We start from the raw sequence: 11,612 nt of genomic DNA on the forward strand, positions 1-11,612 counted from the left end.
CTCCGTGACGTCTTTCCTCTCTAGGACCGGACGCCGCTTCTCGCTGATCCCTGACGTCCTTCCTCTCTAGGACCGAACGCCGCCTCTCACTGATCCCTGACGTCCTTCCTCTCTAGGACCGGCCGCCGCCTCTCGCTGATCCCTGTCGTCCTTCCTCTCTAGGACCGGCCGCCGCCTCTCGCTGATCCTTGACGTCGCTCCTCTCTACGACATGACGCCACTTCTCACGGCTCCGTGACGTCTTTCCTCTCTAGGACCGGACGCCGCCTCTCACTGATCTCTGACGTCCTTCCTCTCTAGGACGGGACGCCGCCTCTCGCTGATCCCTGACGTCCTTCTTCTCTAGGACGGACGCCGCCTCTCGCTGATCCCTGACGTCTCTCCTCTCTAGGATGTGACGCCACTTCTCACGGCTCCGTGACGTCTTTCCTCTCTAGGACCTGACGCCGCCTCTCACTGATCCCTGCGGTCCTTCCTCTCTAGGACCAGACGCCGCCTCTCGCTGATCCCTGACGTCCTTCCTCTCTAGGACGGACGCCGCCTCTCGCTGATCCCTGACGTGCTTCCTCTCTAGGACGGTCGCCGCCTCTCATTGATCCCTAACGTCTTTTCTCTCTAGGACCGAACGCCGCCTCTCACTGATCTGATCCCTGACGTCTTTCCTCTCTAGGACCGGCCGCCGCCTCTCACTGATCCCTGACGTCCTTCCTCTCTAGGACCTGACGCTGCCTGTGACCGGCCCTGACTTCTTTCCTTTCTCTATGCCCTTTGACTGCCCTTTTCAGGTCCTCTCCACAGACCCCGTCCGCCACCACTCGTCCACTTACGACTCCCCACCCCAGGTCCGCTTGACTGCTCCCCTCAGGGTCCTCTCCGCGGACCACCCCCCCGCCGCCCAGGTTCTCTCCGTGGGTCCCCCCCCAGGTCCTCTCATCGGCCAGAATCGGGTCGCCAGGTCCTCTCGACGGCCCGCCGCTGGTCCCCTCTCGTCGCCTGCCAATGGTCCTCTCATTGGCCAACTGCTGGTCCTCACTACATCCTGACATAGGTCCTCACTATTTCACGTCTCTGGACCTCACTACGACCTGACTCTGGTCTTCGCTATGCTGTTACTATGGAGCTGACTACACTTTCAACTCTATCTCTGGTCCTCACTTGGGTCTGACTCTAAAAGAACTGTTAAAATATGCCATACAATACCTACATAAACAGAGTGAAGTTATTTCAAACACAAATACAGATCACTTCAAAGCAAAGGAATTCAGAAGCACCTTCCAGATGAGATTTCCTGGAATGAACAACCACCAAAATGGGAACCAAGATTATCCTAAGTCTACAGAACCACAGAGTGCATGCTAGTGAGTTATCACACAGTCTAAGTTCTAGAAACACCGCAAGTGCTACTTTCCTGGTTTCCCAGATTAATTCCTTGGGGTAGGACATTTGGAACAGTCCAGACAGGATGAACAGAGGATCGTCCTCAAGACAGAGTTGGTCTTGGCAGCGGCTAGGGCAGTTCCTCTTCTCTGCTCCTGCCCTGGAGTTCCAATTGCCAGATTGGGGTATGACTCGGTCTCAGCCTTTCCAGGCAAGAATGCCAGGTGATCTGCCCTCTAATGGAATTCTCCAACCTTCCACTCTCTTGAAAGAGGCTGGCATGGAGAAAATCTTGGAGCATCTGATAAAATCAGAGGACCCACAGGGGCCATCCCCAAGTCAGCCCAACAATGAGCACCAAGTCTGATCCCAAAACGCCACCTCTGTACACCAGTGCTAAACCAAATCTCAGAGATAGAGTTTCATGTGAAGTAGAAAAGCAAGCTATACTGCTTTGCTAGCAAAGAGGGCCACAGAAAACTCATGCCCTCAAAAACTGCTCCAAGGCAGGAGGATTTAATTAGGAGTTTTATAGATATGGGCTTCCCTGGTAGCTCAGCTGGTAAGTAATCTGCGTGTAATGCAGGAGACCCTGGTTCAATTCTTGGGTTGGGAAGACTCCCTGGAAAAGGGATAGGCTACCCCCTTTAGTATTCTTGGGCTTCCCTGATGGCTCGGCTGCTACAGAATCCACCTGCAATGCGGGAGACCTGGGTTTGATCTCTGGGTTGGGAAGATGCCCTGAAGAAGGGAATGGCTACCTACTCCTGTATTCTGGTCTGGAGAATTCCATGGACTGTATAGTCCATGGGATCACAAACAGTCAGACTGAGTGACTTTCACTTTATAGCAATGGTTAAAGGGCAGAGTTGTAAGGATTAGGGTGTGTACAGGGCCGGAACTCCCTTCATCTGACCTCAGGTGGTCTCTTAGTAAGCTTCTCTGGAATAAAGAATGCTACAATTTTCCATTTTGCTGGAGAGGATGTTTAGTTGGGTAAAAAGTTGAGAGATATTTTTATGTGTATCCCTTTTGACAGATGTTCAAACTGGTTTTAGAAAAGGCAGAGGAACCAGAGATCAAATTGCCAACATCTGCTGGATCATCAAAAAAGCAAAAGAGTTCCAGAAAAACGTCTATTTCTGCTTTATTGACTATGCCAAAGCCTTTGACGGTGTGGATCACAATAAACTGTGGAAAATTCTGAAAGAGATGGGAATACCAGACCATCTGACCTGTCTCTTGAGAAACCTGTATGCAGGCCAGGAAGCAACAGTTAGAACTGGACATGGAACAACAGACTGGTTCCAAATAGGAAAAGGAGTACATCAAGGCTGTATATTGTCACCCTGCTTATTTAACTTATATGCACAGTACATCATGAGAAATGCTGGGCTGGAAGAAACACAAGCTGGAATCAAGATTGCTGGGAGAAATATCAACAACCTCAGATATGCAGATGACACCACCCTTATGGCAGAAAGTGAAGAAGAACTAAAGAGCCTCTTGATGAAAGTGAAAAAAGGAGAGTGAAAAAGTTGGTTTAAAGCTCAACGTTCAGAAAACTAAGATCATGACATCTGGTCCCATCATTTCATGGGAAATAGATGGGGAAACAGTGGAAACAGTGTCAGACTTTATTTTTTTGGGCTCCAAAGTCACTGCTGATGGTGTTTGCAGCCATGAAATTAAAAGACGCTTACTCCTTGGAAGGAAGGTTATGACCAACCTAGATAGCATATTTCAAAGCAGAGACATTACTTTGCCAACAAAGGTCCGTCTAGTCAAGGCTATGGTTTTTCCAGTGGTCGTGTATGGATGTGAGAGTTGGACGGTGAAGAAAGCTGAGTGCTGAAGAATTGATGCTTTTGAACTGTGGTGTTGGAGAAGACTCTTGAGAGTCCCTTGGACTGCAAGGAGATCCAACCAGTCCATCCTAAAGGAGATCAGTCCTGGGTGTTCATTGCAAGGACTGTTGTTGAAGCTGAAACTCCAATACTTTGGCAACCTCGTGCAAAGAGTTGACTCATTGGAAAAGACCCTAATGCTGGGAAGGATTGGGGGCAGGAGGAGAAGGGGATGACAGAGGGTGAGAGGGTTGGATGGCATCACCGACTCAATGGGTATGGGTTTCGGTAAACTCCGGGAGTTGGTGATGGACAGGGAGGCCTGGCGTGCTGCGATTCATGGGATTGCAAAGAGTTGGACAAGACTGCGTGACTGAACTGAACTGAACTTTTGACAGAAACAGGACCCTGACTCAAGACAAAATACTCTTTTTTGAGTGCTCTTTCCTTCTGTCTGCATTCCCTCCCTTCCCTGATTAGCACCTCTTCCAATCTGCCCTTTGGAGCTCAGGGTAGGTCATGGAGCTGGGAGTCTATTCCCGACAAACAAACAGGGAACATGGGAAAGGCTTCTGGGCCCAGGAGCCCCTCAGGGTCCACTCGATTTCACTACCAGGCCCTGACCCTACACTAACTATGGCCCTCAGCTGTCCATGATGGCCTGAGCTTTCCCAAACTGTCCTCTTAACTCTCTCCCTAACTAAGGCCCTGATGCTGGTTGTAACGAACACCCTGACAATATCCCTGGGAAAAATGGTCTAAAGTGTCTTTTACTAAGGTCTTCAAAGTTTCTCTGAGGCCCTGACGCTCTCCCTCATTAAGCCCTTAACTCTGTATTTAAGTGACGGCCTGATGCACTCCCTCTCTCAGGCACTGAAGTTGCACCCCTGATGCTCTCCCTCACTTCAAGGCACTAAGGCCTTGAAGAAGTCTCTACCTGAGGGGCTGGTACTGTCTGTAACCAATTTTCTGACTCTTTCCCTAACTAACATCCTCATTTTGCCTCTAAATAACACCCTGAGACTCATCCTAATGCCCTGATGGTGTCCCTAATAGCCCTCAATATGCCTACTTTTGCCATGATCCTGTCCATAACTAAGGCCCTGAATATGTACTGAAGTAGGTCTCTGATGCTGTCCCTAACTAACACCCTGACACTGGTCACAACTATGAACGTGACGCTAGCCCTATTAAGGTCCTGAGATGCTGCTAAGTAACAGCCTGAACTTCTTTAAGGCCCTCAAGTTATCTCTAACTGAAGCCTTGAAACTGTCTTTAGCTAAGTCCCAGACACTGTCCCTAGCTAAGGCCTGAACTATACTTTATGATGGCCCTAAGCCTGTCACTGCCCCTAATTGAGGCCATGATACTGCCCCTTATAGCCTAAGCTGTCACAAAATAACACCCTGATCTTATTACTAAGGCCCTGACTATGTCCCTAAGAAAGTCACTGAAGTGCAGCTAACTAACAGCCTGAACTATCTCTTACTCAGGCCATGAAGTTATCTCTGAGGTCCTAACACTGTCCCTAATTAAGGCCCTGTTGCTGGCCCCAACTAATGTCTTGTTGCTGAATCTGAGTCCCTGATGCTCTTCCTGTTATCCTTTGCTCTACCGACAGAGTTTTGCCAAGAGAACACACTGGTCATAGCAAACACCCTCTTCCAACAACACAAGAGAAGACTCTATGGTCAATATCCGATTGATTATATCCTTTGCAGCCAAAGATGGAGAAGCTCTATACAGTCAGGAAACACAAGAATGGGAGCTCAGATCATAAACTGAGTCATAAGACTGCGGCTCAGATCATAAACTCCTTATTGCCAAATTCAGACTTAAATTTAAGAAAGTAGGGAAAACCACTAGACATTCAGGTCAGCAGTGACAACAGGACTAGGAAATGTCAAAGAATGTTCAAATTCAGTTCAGTTCAGTTCAGTCGCTCAGTCGTGTCCAACTCTGCAGTAGTTAGAGCATTCTTTGGCATTGCCTTTCTTTGGGATTGGAATGAAAACTGACCTCTTCCAGTCCTGTGGCCACTACTGAGTTTTCCAAATTTGCTGACATATTGAGTACAGCACTTTCACAGCATCATCTTTTAGGACTTGAAATAGCTCAACTGGAATTCTATCACAATTGCACTCATCTCACATGCTAGCAAAGTAATGCTCAGAATTCTCTAAGCCAGGCTTCAACAGTACATGAACCACGAATGTCCACATGTTCAAGCAGCATTTGGAAAAGGTAGAGGAACCAGAGATCAAATTGCCAACATCTGTTGGATCATCAAAAAAGCAAGAGAGTTCCAGAAAAACATCTACTTCTGCTTTGGCTACACCAAAGCCTTTGAGTGTGCAGATCACAACAAACTGTGGAAAATTCTTAAACAGATGTGAATACCAGACCACCTGACCTGCCTCCTGAGAAATCTGTATGGAGGTCAAGAAGCAACAGTTAGAATCGGACAAGGAACAAGGGACTGGTTCCAAACTGGGAAAGGAGTACGTCAAGACTGTATACTGCTACCCTGTTTATTTAACTTATATGCAGAGTAGATCGTGTGAAATGCTGGGCTGGATGAAAGACAAGCTGGAATCAAGATTGCTGGGAGAAACATCAATAACCTCAGATACACAGATGACACCACACTTCTGGCAGAAAGCAAAGAGGAACTGAAGAGTCTCTTGATGAAAGTGAGAGAGGAGAGTGAAAAAGTAGGCTTAAAACTCAACATTCAAAAAACTAAGATCATGTCACCTGGTCCCATCAATTCATGGCAAATAGATGGGGAAATAATGGAAACAGTGAGAAACTTTATTTTCTTGGGCTCCAAAATCACTGCACATGGTGACTGCAGCCGTGAAATTCAAAGACGCTTGCTCCTTGGAAGAAAAGTTATGACCAACCTAGACAGAATATGAAAAAGCAGAGATGTTACTTTGCCAACAAAGGTCCGTCTAGTCAAAGCTATGGTTTTTCCAGTAGTCATGTGTGGATGTGAGAGTTGGACCATAAAGACAGCTGAGAACTGAAGAATTGATTCTTTTGAACTGTGGTGTTGGAGAAGACTCTTGAGAGTCCCTTGGACTGCAAGGAGATCCAACCAGTCCATCCTAAAGGAGATCAGTCCTGAGTATTCATCGGAAGGACAGATGCTAAAGCTGAAACTCCAACACATTAGCCACCTGATGTGAAGAACTGTCTCATTTGAAAAAACCCTGATGCTGGGAAAGATTGAAGGCAGGAAAAGGGGACGACAGAGGATGAGATGGTTGGATGGCATCACAGACTCGATGGACATTAGTTTGAGCCAGCTCTGGGAGTTGGTGATGGACAGGGAAGCCTGGTGTGCTGAAGTCCATGGGATTGTAAACAGCTGGTCACAACTGAGTGATTGAACTGAACTTAACTTGCACCATTTCAGGAAGTGACTCAGTTTTCCAGGTATCTTTCAAGTATACACGAATGCATGGCATATATTAAACCTCCAATTGTTTTTCTCCAGTTCATCTCCCCTTCGTTATGAGGATCTCAATGAAGAACATCGAAGGGCAGAGGGAAAATGATCTTTCCTCTCATCTAATGTGATACAATAGTATTCAGAGTACAAAGGAATGAACTACCAACCCATTTATTAAAAAAAGCATGAATCTAACATTTACGTTACTAAGAAACCCAGCCTCAAGTGCTACACACTGTACAAATTTATAAGACATTCTAGAAAAGGCAAAACAGACATGATAAACAATTTATGGAATATGTGGTTGAAATATTTCATATGGTATTGTAGTGATGAATACCTGCCACTATGCATTTGTCTAAGCACATATATTTTTGTTTTTAGAATCCAACAAGTAAAGTATTACCTACTCAAATTTATTTACTTATGGTATGGGAGTGTCAAAGACTGGAATGCAGAATTTAACAAAGAATCTAACTTATTGAGAAATGTATGAAAAACTTCAGGACTTCCCTGGTGGTCCAGTGGTTAAGACTCCACGTTGCCAATGCAGGAAAGGTGGGTTCAATTCCTGGTCAGGGACCTAAAATCCCACATGCCATATAGCACAGCCAAGAGATTTTTTTGAAAAAGAAGAAAAAGAAAACACCCACTCTTAGTGGTAGGACAAAATGAGCTGACCTAAGTTCATTGCGGAAACGAATGGAATCTGCAGGCCACAGGCAAAATGTACCATGCATAAACAATGGACTCTGTAAGTTCTTTCCTATGGGAGCATGTAGCTAACAGGACTGGAACTACTGTATCAGTCATCGAATGGAAAAAGCACTGGATTTGATAAATGACAAGTAGTGGAAGCCAGGTTTCTTACCCCTGGAGTGGGAAGTTACAGGTGGACAAAGGGAGAAGGTTACAATACCTGTGTCATAACAGGTCAGGTGGGAGACATAATTATAAACTATCTTTAGCCTAATACAGAAACACATAGCTCCCTGTGAAAATCTTCATAACTGTGTGTATGCATAGTCTGGGATACATGCATATGTATTTTCATGCATTGTCTGCTGAGAATAGTAAGTTCCCACATACAAGTTTTTATTACCATTCTCTAATAAAAAGGAATAAGGATTCTTTAAATATGTGGCTGATACTAGGACTGAGACAGTAAATATGTAAAGCAAGATCATCTTAAAATATGAGAAAGAAGCACCAAAAAACCCCATGAAAGCTGAATTATGTAAAATAAAAACAGGAGAGCATGGAAAAAGCTCTTAATAGCCAAAGCAAGAATAAATTAAGCAGTCTAATAACGTAATGCTAGATTATAACCAAACGTTTAAAATAATTTTCATGTGTCCAAACTGGTTTAAAAAAAAAGTTACATAGGTTTTATGAGTAGTGTTGAATAAATATCTCTGTGCAGAGAGATTCTAACAACTGATGCAGACGCTCAGCGTCCATCAAGCGTGTGAGGCTAACTCCCCTCCTCAAGTGTGGGTCCCACATCATGACTTCCTCCGTCATACGGCGCACAGGACGGACATGGGGAAAACCGACAATAAAGACAAATAACAAAGGTGGCAAAAATGTACAGAAAGTGGAACTCCAACTTTACTTGTGGAGATGTAAAATGGTGCAATCGATGTGTATAAAACTTCAGCATTTTCTCAAAAATATAGAAATATAATTATCATATGTTTTGGAAGCTCCACTCCTAGACATACATACAAAGAATTTGAAACAGGTGTTCAAATATAAAGTTGTACACCAATATTCATAGCAGCACTGTTCTCAACAGCCCAAGGTAAAAACAATGAAAATGTCCACCAACAGGTGAATGAATAGGCAAAATAAGGTAGATACATCCATAAGATGCCATATAAAGGAATATAGTAAAATAGAGCCACAGCTGCAGAAAACAGTAGGGGGCTCCTCAAAAACAAACACAGAGTTAACATAGAATCCATCAATTCCGGTCCAGGGAATACACCCAAAATATTTAAAACCAAGAACTGGAACAGATAACTGTATCCCATATTCACAGAAGCGTTATTCACAGTAGCCAAAAGGTGGAAGCAACACAAGCGTTCCACAGATGAATGGATAAGCACAGTGTAGTAGATACACAACGGAACATGATTCAACCTTTACAAACAAGACAACTCTCACACATGCTCTAATGTGAATGAACCTTCAAGTCATTATGTGAAGTTGAAACAAAGCCGACACAAAAGGAAAAGTGTTCTATGATTCCACCAGTACGAGATATCCATATAAGACAGATTCCAAGTAGAATAAGGTAGCCAGGGATTGAGGGTGCTGAGTGTTTAATGGTCACAGTGTCACTTCGGGAAAAGGAAAAGATTTTGGAGATAAACGGTGAGGATATTTTTACAACTTGAGTGCAGCTAATGCTATAGAAGTGCATACTGAAAATGACTCAAATGATAAATATTATATGTTTGTAATCCCAATGAAAAAATCATACAGGTTACAACATGGAAAAGCACTGAAAACATCCTCAGTGAAAGACGCCACACAGAAAAAGCCACGCAGATCACAGTCATCTTGTCACTTTAAATCTACGGAAGTTTTTAACATGAGGGAAAGCCCCAGTGGTGGTCCCAGAAAAAGAAAACTGCATTAGAATGGAGAAAGACATTCGCACAAAGTTTGGGCAGCTGATGCAAGTTGAAGTGGTCCTATGGATAGGATTGTAATGTGGACACCATAACTATCCCCCATTTTGGGGTTATGGGCTGGTTCCCTGGGAAAGTGACCCTGTTTTGGGTAAAACACATTGCATTTTTCAGTGTGAATATGGAAAACTTTGTACCACTATTTAAACTTGACACTTTTGAAATTTTACTAGAAAGTAAATTACTTTTCAGTACAACCATGTAAGTCACATGGCAGAAAATCAGAGATGGCATCAAACATTGTAATAGAGTCCAAGACTTAACCAGACCAAATTCAACTAAAGTAGTGATGCTAACTGCCTTGTAGTAGTCCACATGGTATTAAAAGTCACCATAGGAAGAGTAGCCACCATGCCTTGGGTGCTGTGGATGGTCCTGATGGAACTGAAACTATGAGATGTCTGAATTCTAGTTTTCCATGTAACACCACACCAAAGCAACTGTCAGAACTATAAAGTGAATTCAGGGACTTCCCTGGCAGTCCAGTGGTGAAGGTTCTGCATATCCACTGCAGGGGATATGGGTTTGATCCTTGGTCAGGAAACTAAGGTCCAACATGCTGAGTTGCATGGCCAAAAAATAAACCAGTAGAACTGCAAGATCATGTGTGATTCTCTACACTAATAATGAACTATCAGAAAGAGAAATTAAGAAAATAATCCCCTGTACAATTGCATACCCCTAAAACTAGAAATTTAACCAAGGACTTGAAAGAGCTACAAGCTAAAAACTGCAAGAGACAGTGCTCAATTAAACTGAACAGATATGAAAAGATACCCCATGCTCATGGGTGACAATACTGTTAAAATCTCCATTCTAACCAAAGTAACGTACACATTCATGCACATCTACCAACATCTCATTGACATTTTTCACAGAAACAACAACAATGTTAACATCCGTGTGGAACCACAAAGGACCCAGAAGAGCCAAAGTGACCCTGAGGAAGAACAGGCTGGCAGCATTTCCATCCTTGACTTCAATCTACATTACGCACCTAAAGGCACCACAGGATGTGTGGAACTGTATCAGAAACAGGCACAGATACCAGAGAGCTCAGAAATAAATTGATTACCAATTTATTTTACAATTGCATCAAACATTGCAATAGAGTCCAAGACTTGTAAATTGTAATCAATTTACAAGGAAGGAGCTAAGAACATATACCCAGGAAAGGACACTCCTCTCAATAAACCATGCTGGGAAAAACGGACACCACACACCAAGGAACAACACTGGACACCATTCTATACCACAGACAAAAACTGACTAAAAACCCACAGCTTTCCACATCGAGCCCTAACTGTCCTGGGTCCTCTGAAGACAGACACTCAGCAACAGCCACACACAGAAAGTTTCTTCCCAATTTTCCTCACCCTTTCCTTCAGCGGCACCACCTCCCTTCAGGTCCTGAGGAAACCAGGCTCCTGTCAGCCTGAACTGAAGCCCACAATGTCCCAAAGCCAAAGCTCTAATGGGTTCTGAGGGGCCAGACTCCCATCACCCTGGATTGAACCCCAAAATGTATCAAAGCTCAAAACCCAATGGGTCCAGAGAAGACCAGACTCCTGTCAGCTTAAGATGAACCCCACAACATCCCAAAGCCAAAGCCCTAGTGGGTCCTCAGTGGCCAGACTCCTGTCTCCCTGAACTGAACCCCACAAAGTCCCAGAGCTGAAGCACCAGTAGGTCCTGAGGAGACCAGACTTCCATCAGCCTGAACTAACCCCACAATGTCCCAAAGCCAAAGCCATAATGGGTCCTGAGGGGCCAGACTCCCATCACCCTGGATTGAACCCCCAAGTGTATCAAAGCTGAAACCCCAGTGGTCCCTGAGGAGACCAGACTCCCATCAGCTTGAACTGAACACCACAATGTCCCAAAGCTGAAGCCCCAGTGGTCCTCAGTGGCCAGACTTCCTCCAGCCTGAAATGAACCCCACAAAGTCCCAAAGCTGAAACCCCAGTGGGTCCTGAGGAAACCAGACTCCTGTCTCCCTGAACTGAACTCCAAAAAGTCCCAAAGTTGAAGCACCAGCAGGTCCTGAGGAGACCAGACACCTATTTAGCCTGAATTAACCCCACAATGTCCCAAAGCCGAAACACCAATGGGTTCTGAGGAGACCCAACTCCTGTTAGCCTGAAGTGAACCCCACAATGTCCCAAAGACAAAACCTGAGCAGGTCTTGAAGAGACCAGACTCCCTGTCTTCCTGAACTGAATCCCACAA

At 44.8% G+C, this 11,612-nt stretch overlaps 1 long non-coding RNA gene across 1 annotated transcript; it reads left to right on the top strand.

Annotated features, from left to right (window-relative positions):
- The first annotated feature begins 549 nt into the window (after positions 1-549).
- LOC145514396 (uncharacterized) lies at positions 550-7,330 on the top strand. Its single transcript, XR_014060123.1, has 2 exons — positions 550-1,358; positions 2,436-7,330. It is a non-coding gene; the product is annotated as an uncharacterized LOC145514396 (long non-coding RNA).
- Positions 7,331-11,612: the final 4,282 nt, after the last annotated feature.

Source organism: Giraffa tippelskirchi, chromosome 7 (assembly GCF_054371585.1).
Source record: "Giraffa tippelskirchi isolate mGirTip1 chromosome 7, T2T-mGirTip1v1.2.pri, whole genome shotgun sequence".
NCBI classification, from domain to species: Eukaryota; Metazoa; Chordata; class Mammalia; order Artiodactyla; family Giraffidae; genus Giraffa; species Giraffa tippelskirchi.